Source organism: Microcaecilia unicolor, chromosome 8, assembly GCF_901765095.1.
Source record: "Microcaecilia unicolor chromosome 8, aMicUni1.1, whole genome shotgun sequence".
Lineage (NCBI taxonomy): Eukaryota > Metazoa > Chordata > Amphibia > Gymnophiona > Siphonopidae > Microcaecilia > Microcaecilia unicolor.
Window position 1 is genome coordinate 108,878,877 of NC_044038.1, and position 18,571 is coordinate 108,897,447.

At 50.3% G+C, this 18,571-nt stretch overlaps 1 pseudogene; it reads right to left on the reverse strand.

Annotated features, from left to right (window-relative positions):
• Window positions 1-12,205: 12,205 nt before the first annotated feature.
• Window positions 12,206-18,571, reverse strand: part of LOC115476627 — a 78,676-nt pseudogene continuing 72,310 nt past the window's right edge.

Consider the following 18,571-nt stretch of genomic DNA (forward strand, 5'->3'; position numbering starts at 1 on the left):
TACAGCAGTCTCTCTCAGGCAAGATTTCTGCATTTTCCCAGCAATTAAACTTGACTTCTATATCATCATGCTGATCAATCCATAGACTGGTGAGTTGTGTCCATCTACCAGCAGGTGGAGATAGAGAGCAATCCTTTTGCCTCCCTATATGTGGTCATGTGCTGCCGGAAACTCCTCAGTATGTTCTCTATCTCAGCAGGTGGTGGTCACACACAGCAGCAGCTCTGGCTAGGTCTCCAAGCCTAATTTTTAGGTTTTGTTGAGTACCTGGGGTTGAGGGCTCTTCTTGAGCAAGTGCAAACCTGGTGGTGCCAGGTCCCTCCTTTTCTCCCCCCTCCCGCTGGCTCCGTTAAAAAAAAAAAAAAATTTTGGACGTCTTTAAGGGTGTTTATTTCAACGTTTATTGCAGCTGCTCACTGGGACACCAGTTCGTTACAGCTCGGAGCGAGAAGCAGGTAATTTTACCTTTTTATAGCGGGCAGGGGATTCCCCGTTCGGTCTCCACGTGGCTTATGGCGTCGGAGGGCGAGGGCGCGAGGATTCGCTCCCCGGACCGCGTGGGTGCGTCTAGCGGGGATTTCAAAACCTGAATCGCCTTTGTTAAGCATCAGTTTGGAGGCCGGTCAGTGTCCTGGTTCTTCCTCCGGTGCGGCGGTTTTTCCCGCCATAAGCGCCCATCCCCCGCTGCTCGCCCACTCCATGTTGGCCGGCCACTGTGCTCGTACGGCTTCTTCTTGGGCCGCCCTCGAGCTGGGAGACGTTAATACTATGGTTGCCCTTGATTCGGGCGACGGTAAGAAAGCGGCCAAAGTTAAGGGCCGTTCTTCCTGCGCGGCTCCTTCTCGGAGTTTCGCGCCGGATGCCATTTTAGATGCGCAGCACGTTTCTCCCCCGCTCTTGCGAGCGCCGGTTGAGGGTGCGGCTAGGGCCGTGGCCCAAGCTGCAGAAGTGCACTGTTCGGGGGGCTTCTCCCCTGAGTTCATTTTGCTGCTGCATCAGGCTTTTCTTATGCAAAACGCTGCCCCTGCCCCCCTGTCTGATAAAGGGGTTGAGGCCTCCAGAAGCAAACGCCCTCGGGTGGATTTCCAGGCCCTAGAGGACTCTGTCTCCTCTGATGTAGATGAGGGCAGTGTATCTGAGTTCTCCCAACGGTCCTTTGGGGATTCCTTGGAGGAGACGGATTCCCGCTCGGATGGAGCGGATGACCCCTCTGCAGCGCGGATCTTTCGCTCAGAGGATTTGCCCAACCTGTTAGTGCAGGCCATGAGCATTTTGAAGATTTCCTCTCCAGAGGACGTCTCTCCCTCAGCCTCTGTTGGCTCCGCCATTATGCTGGGGACGAAGCGCCCGCCTAGAACCTTCCACGTGCATGAGGCCATGCGCACCTTGATTTCGGCTCAATGGGATGTCCCAGAAGCAAGCCTCAAAGTGGCTAGGGCTATGTCCCGCCTCTATCCTCTGCCTGAAGGTGAACGGGAGGCCTTTCTTTGGCCTACCGTGGATTCTTTAATCACTGCGGTGACTAAGAAAATGGCGTTGCCGGTGGAAGGTGGCACGGCCCTAAAGGACGCCCAAGACAGAAGATTGGAGGCGGCCTTAAGGTCGTCCTTCGAGGCGGCTGCTTTAAGTTTGCAGGCCTCAGTTTGCGGCTCCTATGTGGCCAGGGCGTGCCTGACGATTGTGCAGCGGGCTTCCCCCTCGGATCCTTCCCTGAGGGCTGACTGGCCGGCCCTGGAATCGGGCTTGGCTTATTTGGCAGACTTGCTGTATGATGTCTTGAGAGCCTCAGCTAAAGGTATGGCTCAGACAGTCTCTGCGCGGCGGTGGCTTTGGCTGAAGCATTGGTCTGCGGACCACGCCTCTAAGTCTCGCCTGGCTAAGTTGCCTTTTAAAGGCAAGCTGCTTTTTGGGGTCGAGCTGGACAAAACTGTGACCGATCTCGGCACGTCTAAGGGCAAGAGGTTACCAGAGGTCAGGGCTCGGGCCAGTGCTCGCCCCGGTAACTCCAAAGGACGGTTTCAGGAAGCCCGTCGGTATCGCCCGGGCAAGTCGGGCTCCTCTGCCCCCTCTTCCTTCAAGAGGAACTTCTCTCCCAAGCAGCATTCCTTTCGCAGAGACCGCCGTCCCGGAGGTGCTTCCTCCGGTCCTCCCCCAGGGTCTCGTACCCAATGATGGGGCCCTTGTCCATGGCCCAGTGCAGATTGGAAGACGCCTGTCCTCGTTTCTGGGCGAGTGGACCAGGGTAACTTCAGACGCTTGGGTGCTGGAAGTCATCAGAGACAGCTACAAGCTAGAGTTCTGCCGACCCTTAAGAGATGGGTTTGTACACTCTCCCTGCAAGGCTCCGATCAAAGCTGTGGCAGTGCAGCAGACTTTGGACAGTCTGATCCGCCTGGGTGCGGTCGTTCCGGTGCCAGAAGATCAGCTTGGCAAGGGACGTTACTCCATTTACTTTGTGGTACCAAAGAAAGGAGGTTCTGTACGGCCTATCCTCGACCTCAAAGGGGTCAATCGGACCTTGAAAGTTCGGCACTTCCGAATGGAGACTCTCCGCTCTGTTATAGCGGCAGTGAAGGCAGGGGAGTTCCTGGCATCCTTGGACTTCAAGGAAGCTTACTTGCATATTCCCATCTGGCCTCCTCATCAACGCTTTCTGCGTTTTGCAGTCCTGGGCCGACACTTCCAGTTCAGAGCCCTCCCGTTCGGGTTGGCTACTGCTCCGCGGACCTTCTCCAAAGTAATGGTGGTCATCGCGGCCTTCCTACGAAAGGAAGGAGTACAAGTCTATCCTTATCTGGAAGACTGGTTGATCCGAGCCCCCTCTTATGCAGAGTGCGGCAGAGCGGTAGACCGGGTGATTGCTCTTCTGAGCTCCCTGGGGTGGATCATCAACTGGGAGAAAAGCCAGCTGCGCCCGACTCAGTCCCTGAAATATCTGGGAGTTCGTTTCGACACCCAAGTGGGCAGAGTGTTCCTGCCGGACAATCAAATTGTCAAGCTTCAGGCTCAGGTGGACCAGTTCCTTGTAGCCTCTCCTCTTCGGGCTTGGGACTATGTGCAGCTGTTGGGCTCTATGACGGCCACGATGGAAGTAGTGCCCTGGGCCAGGGCTCATATGAGACCACTACAACTCTCTCTGCTGCAGCGCTGGACTCCAGTGTCGGAGGATTACGCTGTGCACCTTCCCTTGGACCTAGCAGTGCGCAAGGCGCTGAGCTGGTGGCTGAGGACAGACAAGTTGTCTGCAGGGATGCCTCTTTTGACCCTGGAGTGGGTTGTCGTCACGACGGACGCCTCTTTGACGGGCTGGGGAGCCCATTGCTTGGGAAGGACAGCGCAGGGGCTCTGCTCTCCTGCAGAGGCAAAGTGGTCTATCAACCTCCTGGAACTCAGAGCCATTCGGTTGGCGCTTTTGGAGTTTCTCCCGGTACTGGCGTTGAAGCCAGTACGGGTCCTGTCGGACAATGCCACGGCTGTGGCCTATGTCAATCGCCAGGGAGGTACCAAGAGCGCCCCTCTAGCCAAGGAGGCCATGAATCTATGCCAGTGGGCGGAAGCGAACCTGGAACAGCTGTCGGCGGCCCACATTGCTGGAGTCATGAATGTCAAGGCGGACTTTCTCAGTCGCCATACCTTGGAGCCCGGAGAGTGGCAGCTATCAGCTCAGGCGTTCTTGGACATCACAAAGTGCTGGGGCCAGCCGAGCCTAGACCTGATGGCGTCATCGGCCAATTGCCAAGTGCCGCGCTTTTTCAGCAGAGGACGGGACCCTCGATCTCTGGGAGTAGATGCTCTTCTCCAACAGTGGCCGACACAGGAGCTTCTCTATGTGTTCCCGTCCTGGCCCATGTTGGGCAGGGTACTAGACCGGGTGGCAAAGCATCCGGCCGGGTAATCCTGGTGGGTCCGAACTGGCCCAGACGTCCCTGGTAAGCGGACTTGATCAGGCTCTCAGTGGACGGACCTCTGCGACTGCCAGCGGAGCAGGGCCTGTTGCATCAGGGTCCCGTGGTGATGGAGGATCCCTCCCCCTTTGGTCTTACGGCCTGGCTATTGAGCGGCAGCGTCTGAGGAATAAAGGCTTCTCAGACAAGGTCATCGCCACTATGCTGAGAGCGAGGAAGCGCTCTACTTCTACTGTTTACGCCAGGGTTTGGCGTACCTTTGCATCGTGGTGTGAGGCAGGCTCCCTTTCTCCCTTCACTGCTCCAATTTCTTCAGTGTTGGTGTTCCTGCAAGAAGGTCTGGAGAAAGGCCTGTCGCTCAGTTCCCTTAAAGTCCAGGTAGCAGCTCTGGCTTGCTTCAGGGGCCGCCTGAAGGGTGCTTCCCTGGCTTCGCAGCCAGATGTGGTGCGCTTTCTCAAGGGAGTTAATCACCTGCGCCCTCCTCTGCACTCAGTGGTATCTGCATGGAATCTCAATCTAGTGCTAAGAGCCTTGCAGAAGCCGCCTTTTGAACCCTTGTCGAGGGCATCTCTGAAAGACCTGACGTTGAAAGCAGTCTTTTTGGTGGCTATCACTTCAGCCAGAAGAGTTTCCGAGCTCCAGGCGCTATCATGTCGAGAGCCCTTTCTGCAGTTCACTGAGGCAGGAGTGTCTATTCGCACAGTACCTTCCTTCCTGCCCAAGATTGTTTCTCGCTTCCATGTGAATCAGCAGCTCTGTCTCCCATCCTTTCGTAGGGAGGACTACCCAGAGGAATACTCTGCTCTCAAATATCTAGATGTGAGACGAGTCATCATCAGATACTTGGAAGTGACCAATGATTTCCGGAAGTCGGATCATCTGTTTGTCCTGTTTGCAGGTCCTCGTAAGGGTCTGCAGGCTGCAAGGTGGGTCAAGGAAGCCATTGCAGCGGCTTATGTGGCCGCGGGGAAGGTGCCGCCTATCCGGCTGAAGGCTCACTCCACTAGAGCTCAGGCGGCCTCGATGGCGGAGGCCGGGTCTGTCTCCTTGGAAGAGATTTGCAAGGCAGTAACTTGGGCATCGGCTCATACCTTCTCCAGGCATTACTGCTTGACTGTGGCTGCTCGGGCGGAGGCCCGGTTTGGAGCTTCAGTGTTGCGGTCAGGGATTTCTATGTCCCGCCCTGGGTGAGTACTGCTTCGGTACATCCCACCAGTCTATGGATTGATCAGCATGATGATATGGAAGGTAAAATTATGTATCATACCTGATAATTTTCTTTCCATTAATCATAGCTGATCAATCCATAGCCCCTCCCAGATATCTGTACTGTTTTTATTCTGGTTGCATTTCAGGTTCAAGTTTAGTCTTCAGTTCCTGTTCAGGAGGACTTCGTGTTCAAGTTTTTTCAATTGGATTCTTCAGGAGTTGAGACGATTTTGTGTTACAGTGAGCTGCTGCATTCCTCTCCCCTCCGTTTTACGGGGCTGGATTGAGACCTAAATTCTGCCGGCGCCCTCCCGCTTCGTGCGGCTGTAGGGCAGCTTTGTACCCCTCCCGCTTCGGCGGTGTTAGGGTCAGTCAGCTCCTCCCACGGTTGCAGGATAAGCCAGATCCCCCCGCATCGGCGGGGTGGTGTCCCTCCCCCGCTCCGCAGGGATGAGCTGGACGGATTCCCCTCCCCCACTTGTGTGGGGATGAGCTGGGTTAATTCCCCTCCCCCGTTTCGGCGGTGGTGAGCTGGGCAGAGTGTCACTTTGTGGGTGTAATTCTCTAAGTGCTGAGTCCTGCGGATGGAGCTTTGATATCAACATACTGAGGAGTTTCCGGCAGCACATGACCACATATAGGGAGGCAAAAGGACTGCTCTCTATCTCCACCTGCTGGTAGATGGACACAACTCACCAGTCTATGGATTGATCAGCTATGATTAATGGAAAGAAAATTATCAGGTATGATACATAATTTTACCATCTGGTGAATTCCCTCAGTTAAATTAAGATTTTAAAATTTTAGATGGTCGCATGAAGCAATGTGAGGGGATGGTTAAAGACAATGTAGTTCTTCACCAGAAAATTGAAAATCTGAAATAGTAATTTGAGTATCCTTAATTCTCCAAACATTCCTTTGGTTTCTCCATATATGTTATGTTTAAAAGATACCTTCTGGAAGTTGTAAAGGTACTAGAAGCTTCATTTCCACCAGTCTCAAAAATTGGAAAGAAGCATGACCAATAACGTGATTCATGCTCAGAGATTGCAGTGAATAGTTTTGAGTTAATGGACTTCTTAGAGAAGTCAGGAGCAGAGCTGGTATCCTTTGCTACTTTAATTCAACCAGCCTTGGATTCTGACTGGGACTGGCTTCTTAAGATGTTCTTTAAAGCTTGTGATGTGCTACTTCTGAATTCTAAAATAAGAATGTTTCTTGATGTGTGCCATGAGACTTGGATCTAAGCTGGAACAATTGGATGCCACTTGAGGTGTAGCAGCCACTCCCCCAGACTTCCGATGGTGCCAGCACCTATTTTACACGCGATCTGTCATGTTTAAAATACGCACCGGCGCCATCCTCTCCAAAGGCGCCGACTCTGTGGGTGCTGTGGGTGCTCGAGTACCCCCAATATTTTGACCCGCTGGAAGTTCCCAGCCAGCCCGACCTGCCCACCCCACCCTCTTCTTCCTCAACAGTCCTCCGCCCTCGCCTTCCTGCGTGCCACCCAGAATGTAAAATTCATCTTACCTCGGGATCCTGGCGGCAGCAGTGAAAGGCGAGCAGTGAAAGGCAGCCTGCTCGCCTTTCACTGCTGCCGCCAGGATCCCGAGGTAAGATGAGTTTTAAATTCTGGGTGGCATGCAGGAAGGCGAGGGCGGAGGACTGTTGTGGGAGAAGAGGTCGAGCTGGGGTTGGGACTGGCACTCGGAGGAGGGGGGCCTGGAACGCATAGGGAGAGAGGGAGGGGGGTCTGGAACTTGGAGGAGAGGGGGGGGGGGGCTGGAACACGGAGGGAGGGAGGGGCAATGCACCACCTGTAAAAAAAAAAATATTTCAGCACCCCCAATCATTTTGAAAAGTTGGCTCCTATGGTCCTCTCTCCACTCCCCCCGTGGTAATAGATATCTGTTCCTTGAAACTTGACATCTATCTGCCTTTGTGTCTTCTAAAGCTGGTTAGATTGGGGGAATCTCCCTGAGGCCTTAGGTACTCTTTTGAAAGTAGCCAAGTAGTGCTGGTCCTTCATCTCTCTCTCTCTCTCTCTCTCTCTTAGATAGATAGATAGATAGATAGATAGATAGATAGATAGATAGATAGATAATCTCCACTAAATTTCTGAACACCCCCCCCCCATCCCCTCTTTAATTGTGGACTGACAAGTTGGAGTTCTGTGACATATTTCTGTGATTTTCATATACATATTTGTTTTTTAGTTGCTGTTTCTTGAACACTTTGACTGTATTTCTTCAAAATAAGTATGTTTGATTTATATTGTAAACCTTATAAACATAAAACGAAACAAAAATCTTGCTTCACTTGCCACTTCTAGTTGAGCAAACACCAGACTCTGCCATTCCCCATGCATTTGTTCCCTTTCTCACATGTTTGAAGACTTGTTCAGCCCAATCCTGCTTTCCAAAGCATAGGGCCTGCAAACCTAGCTTCTCCTTCTCACACGCATGTACCCAGGGCTGGATAAAAGCATAGACAAATTAGACATGTGGGGGGGGGGGGGGGGGGCGCAGCCCTGTGAGATGTATGCAGTGTGTATTTCAAAAGGTGCCGGTACTCAAATGTCAGGCCACCCTTCAGGGGTGGGGTGATCACTGAGGGACCCACCCCACAATAGCCAGGCCCCCTGCAACTAGTCACAGAATCTATGACAAGGCAGAATTGGTGTGTAGAGCCTGAGCTCTTTCATTAAAATTTGGGGTCCATGGGTCAATTTTAGCAGAGAACGGAAAAGGTGCCGGTACTCAGTACCTCCAAGTACCCCCTCAAAAAAAGCCCTGGATGTATGGCTTTTTTTAGGATTCAACTGCACTAATGTCTCCAACCCTCCACCCCCACACCAGTAGCGTTGCCAGATTTCAATTTTTAGATGGGCCTGGAGGTGGACTGGGTGGGCACAGGCCTTGCATTTCCTCCCCACCCGCTACCACCCCCCACCCGCCGCCGCTGCATTTCCTCTCCATCCGCCCGCCGCTGTCGCATTTCCTCTCCACCCACTACCCCCTCCCCCCAGACAGCCCCCTGCACATGGTCAGTTCTGGTCATTTTTACTGACCTGAAGCGCTGTTCTCCCTCCAGCACCGGCGATTCCCATAGCCAGCCTTCTGCCAGCGCATGTCATCAGAGCCTATTCTCAGGCACGTCCTGCCTACTCTGCAACTTCCTGTTTTCCGCAAAGGTGGGACGCAGGAAGTTGCAAAGTAGGCGGGACGCACCTGAGAAGAGGCCCTGACGACGCGTGCTAGCAGAAGGCTGGCTATGGGAATCGCCGGTGCTTGAGGGAGATCGGCGCTTTGGGCAGTAAAAGTCAGCAGACCACACGGACGGGGAGAGCGGGCAGAAGAGGCTGGGCGGGCCTGGAGCAAAAGTGGCTGGGCCTGGGCCCGTCCAGGCCCACCCGTAGCTACGCCCCTGCCCCACACACCTTCTAGTCACAGGATGGAGGAGACTGAGTTCTGCACCATGCATTGGAGAGAGCCAGTGAAATCAGTGAGTATCCTGTGGGACAGTTTGGTTAAGAAGGTATAGGAATTTAAGCGGAATAGGGGAAAGTGTAAGGGGTCTACTGTTGCAGAAAAAGAGCTGGCAGCAAATGCAAGCATTTTATGTGACAGTACGCATAGCTGGGCACATGAACAGCAGATAGCACCAGAAAACAGTATGTGTGTCAGTCTGAAATCTGACAGAGTGCATATGCATGTATCTGAAGAACAAGTGTATGCCAGCATGTCTCTGTATGTATGCATATGTCTGATCAATGAGAGCATACATGTGTGTATGACTGGAGTGAGAGTGCATGCATGTGTATGTGAGCAAGTGTGCACGCCTTTTAAGAGAAAGAGTGTGTGTGGGCAGAACAATCTTTAGAAAATTTGAGCTGATGTGAAGTCTACTGTGTACATAATAAATGAAGGGAAGTTTTCAGCCTGGCAAATACTATGTCCACTTTGTCTATATTCTTTCAGAAACATGAACAAAAGCTAATTATACTTCTTTGCTTTTGATTCTTGCATTTGTGAAGCTTTTGTCACATATAAAACTTTGTAAATTTATACGTCAGATACATTGACAGAAAATCTCACTCTGAGGCAGTACACCTTTGGCATCTCTGGTGTTTAGCGGAGGCAATGAGGGGTGAAAATGACTTGCCCAGCTTCCCTGATTCTCATCCCTCTGCACCAGAACTATCAGGTTGCTCAGTTTCAGGAGGTAGACAAGCCAGTCGTTCTTGACCTTTTAGTATGGTGGTTGTAGTTTCTGATTCTACCCATTGAAATCAAGACTGCAGGGCCCATTTTGAACAAGAATAGGGTCCAGTGGCGTAGCCACAGGTGGGCCTGGGTGGGCCGGGGCCCACCCATTTTGGACTCAGGCCCACCCAAAATTGTGACACTATTGCTGTGGCTGGTGGGGATCCCCAAACCTTGCCAGCTGAAGATTTTCTGTCCTTGGGCAGTCCCCACTCTTCCAAATGTTGGCCAGCAGCACTTGCCTTGAACTGAGGCTGAGACTGGCCCTTCTGCACATGCTCAGTTTTCGCACAAGCAAAAGCACTGAGTATGCACAGCATGCACGGCCTGTCAGCAGCAGCATCAATTTGAAGCAAGTGCTGCTGGCTGCCATTTGGAAGAGTGCTGGCTGCTTGAGGAGGAGGAGGAGGAAATCGTCAGTTGGCAGGGTTTGGGGATCCCAGCCAGCTCAAGTATTTAATATTTGGGGTTTGTGGACAGAGAGGGGTGGAGAGAGGAGCAAACGGGGGGGTGGGATGAATTCCATGCCCACCCACCTTAGGCTCAAGCCCACCCACAATTGGCCATCTGGCTACGCCCCTGATAGGGTCATCAGAAATCCAGGACAGGCCTAAGATCTTCTTTCTGAAATTGGTTAAGTTGGCACCTCTCAATCTCTAGCCATTTTGCCAATTGATTCAAAGAATGTGCTTGCCTAGTCTGCCTGCCCACTCACAAACTATTTGTGCCCACAACTAGGCTGTGCATGTTTCTCTGCTAGTTGGAGAAATGTGGTAGGGCAGGGGGAAGGGGGCAGTGAGATTCCATAAATGTGTGCACACTTAGTGCCCAATACAGTGTTAATCTAGTCCTGTGCATACATACCTGGCTCAATCTGCCACTATTCCAGCAGTGCTGAGCCTGTAAACCCAGGCCACTACTTGATCTTCTACTAAAGGGTTTGTGTCTTGAAACAAATCTTCTCCTACCCTTCAGGACCCAGAAGGTAAAGAGGAGTAGTTCCTCCTTTCACAAAATGGTAGACCGACTACATTGCTAAATATGTTCACAAACACACCTATGGTTCTCAAGCACATTGAATAATACACTCATTTTTTCATACTTAAGAGGATGGCAGAAAAGTTTCATATGTTCTTCACACACAGATATACTAGAACAAAAATTCATACATGTGTACACACAGAGAGAGATTTTTCATGTACACATGCACACATACAGTGGGGGAAATAAGTATTTGATCCCTTGCTGATTTTGTAAGTTTGCCCACTGACAAAGACATGAGCAGCCCATAATTGAAGGGTAGGTTATTGGTAACAGTGAGAGATAGCACATCACAAATTAAATCCGGAAAATCACATTGTGGAAAGTATATGAATTTATTTGCATTCTGCAGAGGGAAATAAGTATTTAATCCCTCTGCCAAACAAGACCTAATACTTGGTGGCAAAACCCTTGTTGGCAAGCACAGCGGTCAGACGTCTTCTGTAGTTGATGATGAGGTTTGCACACATGTCAGGAGGAATTTTGGTCCACTCCTCTTTGCAGATCATCTCTAAATCATTAAGAGTTCTGGGCTGTCGCTTGGCAACTCGCATCTTCAGCTCCCTCCATAAGTTTTCAATGGGATTACGGTCTGGTGACTGGCTAGACCACTCCATGACCCTAATGTGCTTCTTCCTGAGCCACTCCTTTGTTGCCTTGGCTGTATGTTTTGGGTCATTGTCGTGCTGGAAGACCCAGCCACGACCCATTTTTAAGGCCCTGGCGGAGGGAAGGAGGTTGTCACTCAGAATTGTACGGTACATGGCCCCATCCATTCTCCCATTGATGCGGTGAAGTAGTCCTGTGCCCTTAGCAGAGAAACACCCCCAAAACATAACATTTCCACCTCCATGCTTGACAGTGGGGACGGTGTTCTTTGGGTCATAGGCAGCATTTCTCTTCCTCCAAACACGGCGAGTTGAGTTCATGCCAAAGAGCTCAATTTTTGTCTCATCTGACCACAGCACCTTCTCCCAATCACTCTCGGCATCATCCAGGTGTTCACTGGCAAACTTCAGACGGGCCGTCACATGTGCCTTCCGGAGCAGGGGGACCTTGCGGGCACTGCAGGATTGCAATCCGTTATGTCGTAATGTGTTACCAATGGTTTTCGTGGTGACAGTGGTCCCAGCTGCCTTGAGATCATTGACAAGTTCCCCCCTTGTAGTTGTAGGCTGATTTCTAACCTTCCTCATGATCAAGGATACCCCACGAGGTGAGATTTTGCGTGGAGCCCCAGATCTTTGTCGATTGACAGTCATTTTGTACTTCTTCCATTTTCTTACTATGGCACCAACAGTTGTCTCCTTCTCGCCCAGCGTCTTACTGATGGTTTTGTAGCCCATTCCAGCCTTGTGCAGGTGTATGATCTTGTCCCTGACATCCTTAGACAGCTCCTTGCTCTTGGCCATTTTGTAGAGGTTAGAGTCTGACTGATTCACTGAGTCTGTGGACAGGTGTCTTTCATACAGGTGACCATTGCCGACAGCTGTCTGTCATGCAGGTAACGAGTTGATTTGGAGCATCTACCTGGTCTGTAGGGGCCAGATCTCTTACTGGTTGGTGGGGGATCAAATACTTATTTCCCTCTGCAGAATGCAAATAAATTCATATACTTTCCACAATGTGATTTTCCGGATTTAATTTGTGATGTGCTATCTCTCACTGTTACCAATAACCTACCCTTCAATTATGGGCTGCTCATGTCTTTGTCAGTGGGCAAACTTACAAAATCAGCAAGGGATCAAATACTTATTTCCCCCACTGTATTTTTCACTCAGTGTTCAGCCATCATCAGTATTCTAATTTAAAGAGACTGGCTATTAATTATTTTAATAACTGAAAAGAGTCAAGAATTAGGCTTCTTTGTGCCTCTTATAATTTAAAGTTTGTCAGATTTGTGTTACTTAATAATTTTCAATCATGTTTTCTATCCAAGGAATATAATTGCAGACTTTGGTGTAAACTCCAGGATAGTTCTTCTGGGCACATCCCTGACCCCAGGACACCACACCCATCAATTCACCATTACAGAGCAGAGGGCCTCCAGAGTCTCCCTACAGCAAACAGAAGATTGTATTGTTAAATAAATATTTCAGCATATCAGAAAGCAGGTTAGCAGTGTTTTATAATCTGAAAGTGTAGTGCTTCCAAATCATAGGCAAAACGTATATTGTAAATGACCTTCTTCTGAATGACATTCCCTCTTCAATGATGAAATTAGAAAATAGTCATTATTTAGGAAGCCAAGTCAAACTCCCTGCAGCCATGAAAGTCAGTTTTCAAAGTAAATCTCCCTACAGATTGATAGGCTGGTGTTGCAGGGAATCTTTAACCATTTAATATATTAAATCCCCGTGTATACTTCTCAGGATCCACCTTAACTCTGTAGTGATATTTTATTTATTCATTTATTTACAAATACTTATGAACGGTCCATAGCAGTTTGTGTGCATAAGGTCTGCATTAGCCTAACTGAGGCCTATGAACCAAACTTTGATTGCATCACAACCATCCTTTCATGGATTTCTAATGTACTGCATTATAGGCTTTGCCACGGACATGCAGACACTGAATAGGCCTTTGTCCATTGTTCTTTATGTGATCATGAGGCCTGGGCCTTTCCACAAAGTCTTTTGGAGCCTATGTCCTTGGTTAGTAACATTGTAAGCACACCAGCTTAAACCAGTCTGTTAATATGGATCATATAGGACATGCTGGACAGGGCCTTGCCTAGGGTCTCTGGCGCCCCCCTGCAGACTATCAGTTGGCGCCCCTACCCCCCGTGAAAATGATCACCCCCCCCCCCCCCCCGGTGAAAATGATCGCTCACCACTTGCCACACTGACAGGAATTGTCAGCAATATTCTTAGAAACAAATTGCTATACATTGCAAAATAAGATAGCAGATGTAAATTCTCAAAGTGGACATATTCCAAACGCTAGACAAAAATTAAACTGAACCCCCAAGATGCCAGACTCTGCATACAATGCAACACCACAGAAACAGAAATGTCCCCTAGTACTGTGCAAAATATAAAGACTGCAGATGTAAATTTGAAAAAAACTAACAAGAACCAATCACCACTTTACAAATTAACAAATAGAAATAAAACAAATATAGAAAATAAAATAATACCATTTTATTGGACTAATACATTTAGCTTTCAGAGGCCAAACATCCTTCCTCAGGTCAATACAGTATAGTGCTGTTACAGTATCCTATCCTGACCTGAGGAAGGGGGTTTTGTTCTCCGAAAGTTAGTCAAAATGTATTAAAATTAGTCCAATAAAAAGATTACCTATTATAAACATTTATTAACACAGCTACAATACTACTATATCCTAAAGCAAAAAATAAAAGTAAATATTTTATTTACAGTTTGTTGTCTCTGGTTTCTGCTTTCCTCATCTTCTTTTCACTGTCTTCCTTCCTTCCATCCAGCATCTGTCTTTGTTCTCTCTCTGCCATCCAGTGTCTGCCCTCTCTGCTATCCCCTTCATCCAATGTCTGCCCTCTCTCCCTGCCCCTTCCATCTACATCTGCCCTGTATCTCAGCACCTTCCATCCACCATCTGCCCCTGTCTGCCCTCTCTCTCCCCCTTCCATTCACTGTCTGCCCTTTCTATCGCTTCCATCCACTGTCTGCCCTTTCTCTCTGTCCGCTCAATCCACCATTTGCCCTCCCTCTCCCATCCATCTAAGGTCTGCCCTCCCTCTCACTCCCCCTTCCATCTAGGATCTGTCCCCTCTCTCTGCCCCTTTTTTTCAGCCCCCAGTTCCAGCCCCACTATCCCACCAGTCCCCAGTTTCAGCCCTAGCCCTTTTCTCCCACCAGTCTTGAGCTTCGGCCCCCAGCCACTTCTCCCTGTCCCCTTTTCAGCCCCCAATTTCAAACCCAGCCCTTTTCTCTCACTAGTCCCAAGCTTCAGCCCCAGCCACTTCTCCCTGTCTTCTTTTCAGCCCCCAGTCCCCCCAGTTTCAGCTCTTGTCCCTTTTTCAGCCCCCAGTCCCAGTACTAGCCCCCTTATCCCACCTACCCTCCTTTTCAGCCCCCAGTTCCAGCTCCAGCTCCCTTCATCCACATGCCTTGCATTAGGGCCTCCCCTTTCAGCCCCAGACCCCATCTGGGCTCCCCTCCCCTCCCCATCCCCTTCTCCCATCTGGGCACCCCATCCCCTTCTCCCATCTGGGCACCCCATCCCCTTCTGCCATCTGGGCTCCCCACCCCATCCCCTTCTGTCATCTGGGCACCCCACCCCATCCCCTTCTGCCATCTGGGCTCCCCTCCCCTTCTGTCATCTGGGCACCCCACCCCATCCCCTTCTGTCATCTGGGCTCCCCACCCCATCCCCTTCTGCCATCTGGGCTCCCCTCCCCATCCCCTTCTGTCATCTGGGCTCCCATCCCCTTCTGTCATCTAGGCTCCCCTCCCCATCCCCTTCTGTCATCTGGGCTCCCCTCCCCATCCCCTTCTGTCATCTGGGCTCCCATCCCCTTCTGTCATCTGGGCTCCCCTCCCCATCCCCTTCTGTCATCTGGGCTCCCCTCCCCATCTGGGCACCCCATCCCATCCCCTTCTGTCATCTGGACTCCCCTCCCCATCCCCTTCTCCCATCTGGGCTCCCCACCCCATTCCCTTCTGTCATCTGGGCACCCCTGATCCGACCCGACTACCAGCTCCGTCGAGATGACAGTGGGTGGGGGGGGGGGGTGCTCCGCTCCCGCTGCTCCCACCCTACCTTCTTTTAAAAAAGAAATCAGTAAAGCGGCGTGGCAGGCGGCGCAGCTTCGCGTCTGCCCTGCTTGTAAAACAAGTAGATCTCCTCGTCGGGCCTTCGCTCACTGGGTCCCGCCCTCCTCTGAGGTAACTTCCTATTTCCTCGAGGGCGGGACCCAGTGAGCGAAGGCCCGACGAGGAGATCTACTTGTTTTACAAGCAGGGCAGACGCGAAGCTGCGCCGCCTGCCACGCCGCTTTACTGATTTCTTTTTTAAAAGAAGGTAGGGTGGGAGCAGCGGGAGCGGCGCACCCCCCACCCGCTGACACCCGGGGCGCATCGCCCCCACCGCGCTCTTGGTTCCCTCAGTGTCCCGCCTTCTTCTGACGTCATATACTCTTATATTTTTATCATATATTTTTATTATATATACTTTGCATCTTTCATTCTGATGTTTTATTTGTCTAAATTTGTACAAGAAATTGTATATGGATGTTCAAGTTTTTATTCATGTTTTTAATTATAATTGTATTTTTATGCATGTCTTTGTATATTATATTATTTTATAGACCCCTGACGCAGGCCTCACGGCCGAAACACGTCACGTGTCGGGTCATTTCTGCTACTTTCTGCTACTGTCAATAAAGACCTTGTTCAGGAAGACACTCATTGTGAGAGGACTTTTTTGGATCCACTGTGTGTTTTGCCTTTCAGAGAGAGAACAAAGACAGATGCTGGATGGAAGGAAGGAAGACAGTGAAAAGAAGATGAGGAAAGCAGAAACCAGAGACAACAAACTGTAAATAAAATATTTACTTTTATTTTTTTGCTTTAGGATATAGTAGTATTGTAGCTGTGTTAATAAATGTTTATAATAGGTAATCTTTTTATTGGACTAATTTTAATACATTTTGACTAACTTTCGGAGAACAAAACCCCCTTCCTCAGGTCAGGATAGGATACTGTAACAGCACTATACTGTATTGACCTGAGGAAGGATGTTTTGGCCTCTGAAAGCTAAATGTATTAGTCCAATAAAATGGTATTATTTTATTTTCTATATTTGTTTTATTTCTATTTGTTAATTTGTAAAGTGGTGATTGGTTCTTGTTAGTTTTTTTCAAATTTACATCTGCAGTCTTTATATTTTGCACAGTACTAGGGGACATTTTCTGTTTCTGTGGTGTTGCATTGTATGCAGAGTCTGGCATCTTGGGGGTTCAGTTTATTTTTGTCTAGCGTTTGGAATATGTCCACTTTGAGAATTTACATCTGCTATCTTATTTTGCAATGTATAGCAATTTGTTTCTAAGAATATTGCTGACAATTCCTGTCAGTGTGGCAAGTGGTGAGCGATCATTTTCACCGGGGGGGGGGGGGGGGGGGCGTGATCATTTTCACGGGGGGTAGGGGCGCCAACTGATAGTCTGCAGGGGGGTGCCAGAGACCCTAGGCACGGCCCTGCCAGAGGATTATACTTAAATGCTGATGATCAGGGGCCATGTCCCAACAATTGCACAGGGAGGACTGGTTGTGGGAGTCTCCGGGACATTCAAAGTTGCACATTTCCTCCACAGTCTCATTGTTTCAGTTTTAAAACAATAAGTAGGTACATGCAGCTGCTCCAGGAAGGGGTGTGGAGGTCTAGCACCAATGTGCACAGCTTCTGTGGGCAATAGAAGAAGACAGCCGGCAGGCAGCCCAAATATGTGGCCAGCAGCTTCTGGGTCTCTTGCAGGATCTCAGAGTGTACACCACGGCACTGACATCTATGCAGTAGGCACTTGATCATCCACCTGCCACCATTGAATCCAAACAGGCGTGCACCAGTGCTGCCTCAGCTACTGAGCTGCAACCACCACCTGCCAAACAGGTACATGCAGCTGCTGGGAACCTCAGCACCCCAGGCCAGTGGGGCGGACACCTAGCTAACCCGGTGGTCTGATTTTCAGGGGGCAGCCGAGGCAGTAGGATCCAGTAAGGACAATGGGAGTCCCCATGGGAGGACGGACACAGAATTGGCTGCAGCAAGGCCCAGGCCATCCCCGGCTGCTTAGGAGGGGTGGGAGAGGTGCATCCTAGAGGGAAGGTGGAGGGGGGAAGTAGGCACATCATTGGGGAGGGGAGGGGAAGGGGATGTAGGCTTGTTAGCCACATCATTGGCTTTCTGTGGTGGTGTGTGCTGGGGGAGGAGGATGTGCTGGGGGAGGAGCATGTGTGTACGCTGGGGAAAGTCAGCAACCAGCGGTAGCTAGTATTACAGGTTACTGACTCCTATGGTACTGATTATCACTACTTGTGAGACATCTCACAAGTAGTATTATTCCACCATCCCAGGAGTATCAGGCTGCAAAGTCATGACCCTAGGTGCTCAGCCAGCATCTGAATAGGCCTGCTTTTGCTGTTTTGGTCCCTCAATCCAGAACCCCTCCAATCAAGGGACCCCCTCGATCCCAATCCTCCTCACTTCACAATCAGGGCACCTTTCTAATCCCAACCCCAGCTGCCCAATCAAGGAATTCCCTCAATCTAGACCTCCCTGATCAAGGCATACCCCCCAATTCAGACCCCCTCACCACTCGTGGAGGTCTGGTTGGTCCTGGGCAGAAGTAATCCTTAGTTGCTGTTGCTTTTGCCAGTAGAGGGATCAAAATGGCACTGGTGACCCCTAGAAGTAGCAAAAAACCCTTATATGGAAACCATGAGACTACTGCTAAGGGTCACTGGCACCATTTTGATCCTGCTGCTGACAAGGGAGCACTCCTGCCGGGGACAACTGAGATAGGTGCAGAGGAGCTGGGGAGGGTGCAAAATGGGGAATGCCCAGTTGGGTGTCTTGATCAGGGCACCAGGACATCATAGGCAGGCCCTTTGATACTGATCAGGAGCATTGAGCAGTGGCTTTTGCTGGCATTACTCTTCCAGTAATAACTCAGCTCACGGTGTTGTTCACTGTAAGTCGATGTTTTATTTGCCTTTGCAAAAGAGCACTAATACAAGTTGTATTACTGTAAGTCACATTACAGTGCACAATATAGTTATAATGCAGCTTGAAAACTAATGCATTAAACAAGTGGAACACTTCTGGGAAAAACTATAGAGGGGAACAAAATATAGAGCCAAGATAAGTGCAGAAAGAGTAAAGTGTTAAGCAATGACACCCCCCCCCCTGGCGCATCAACCCCCCCCCCCCCTCCGGGGTGCCTTCTTACCTGCTGGGAGCAGCTGCACGGCTCTTGGCTCCGCTGGCTGCCTGCTCCCTCTGCCCCGGAACAGGAAGTAACCTGTTCCGGGGCAGAGGGAGCAGGGAACCAGCGGAGCCGACAGGCGCACGGCTGTTCACTTCACCCCTCCAGCAGCGTCCACCCGGGGTGGACCGCTCTGCCCTTGGTACGCTGCTGTCACTGTAATATAAGATACACTCTGT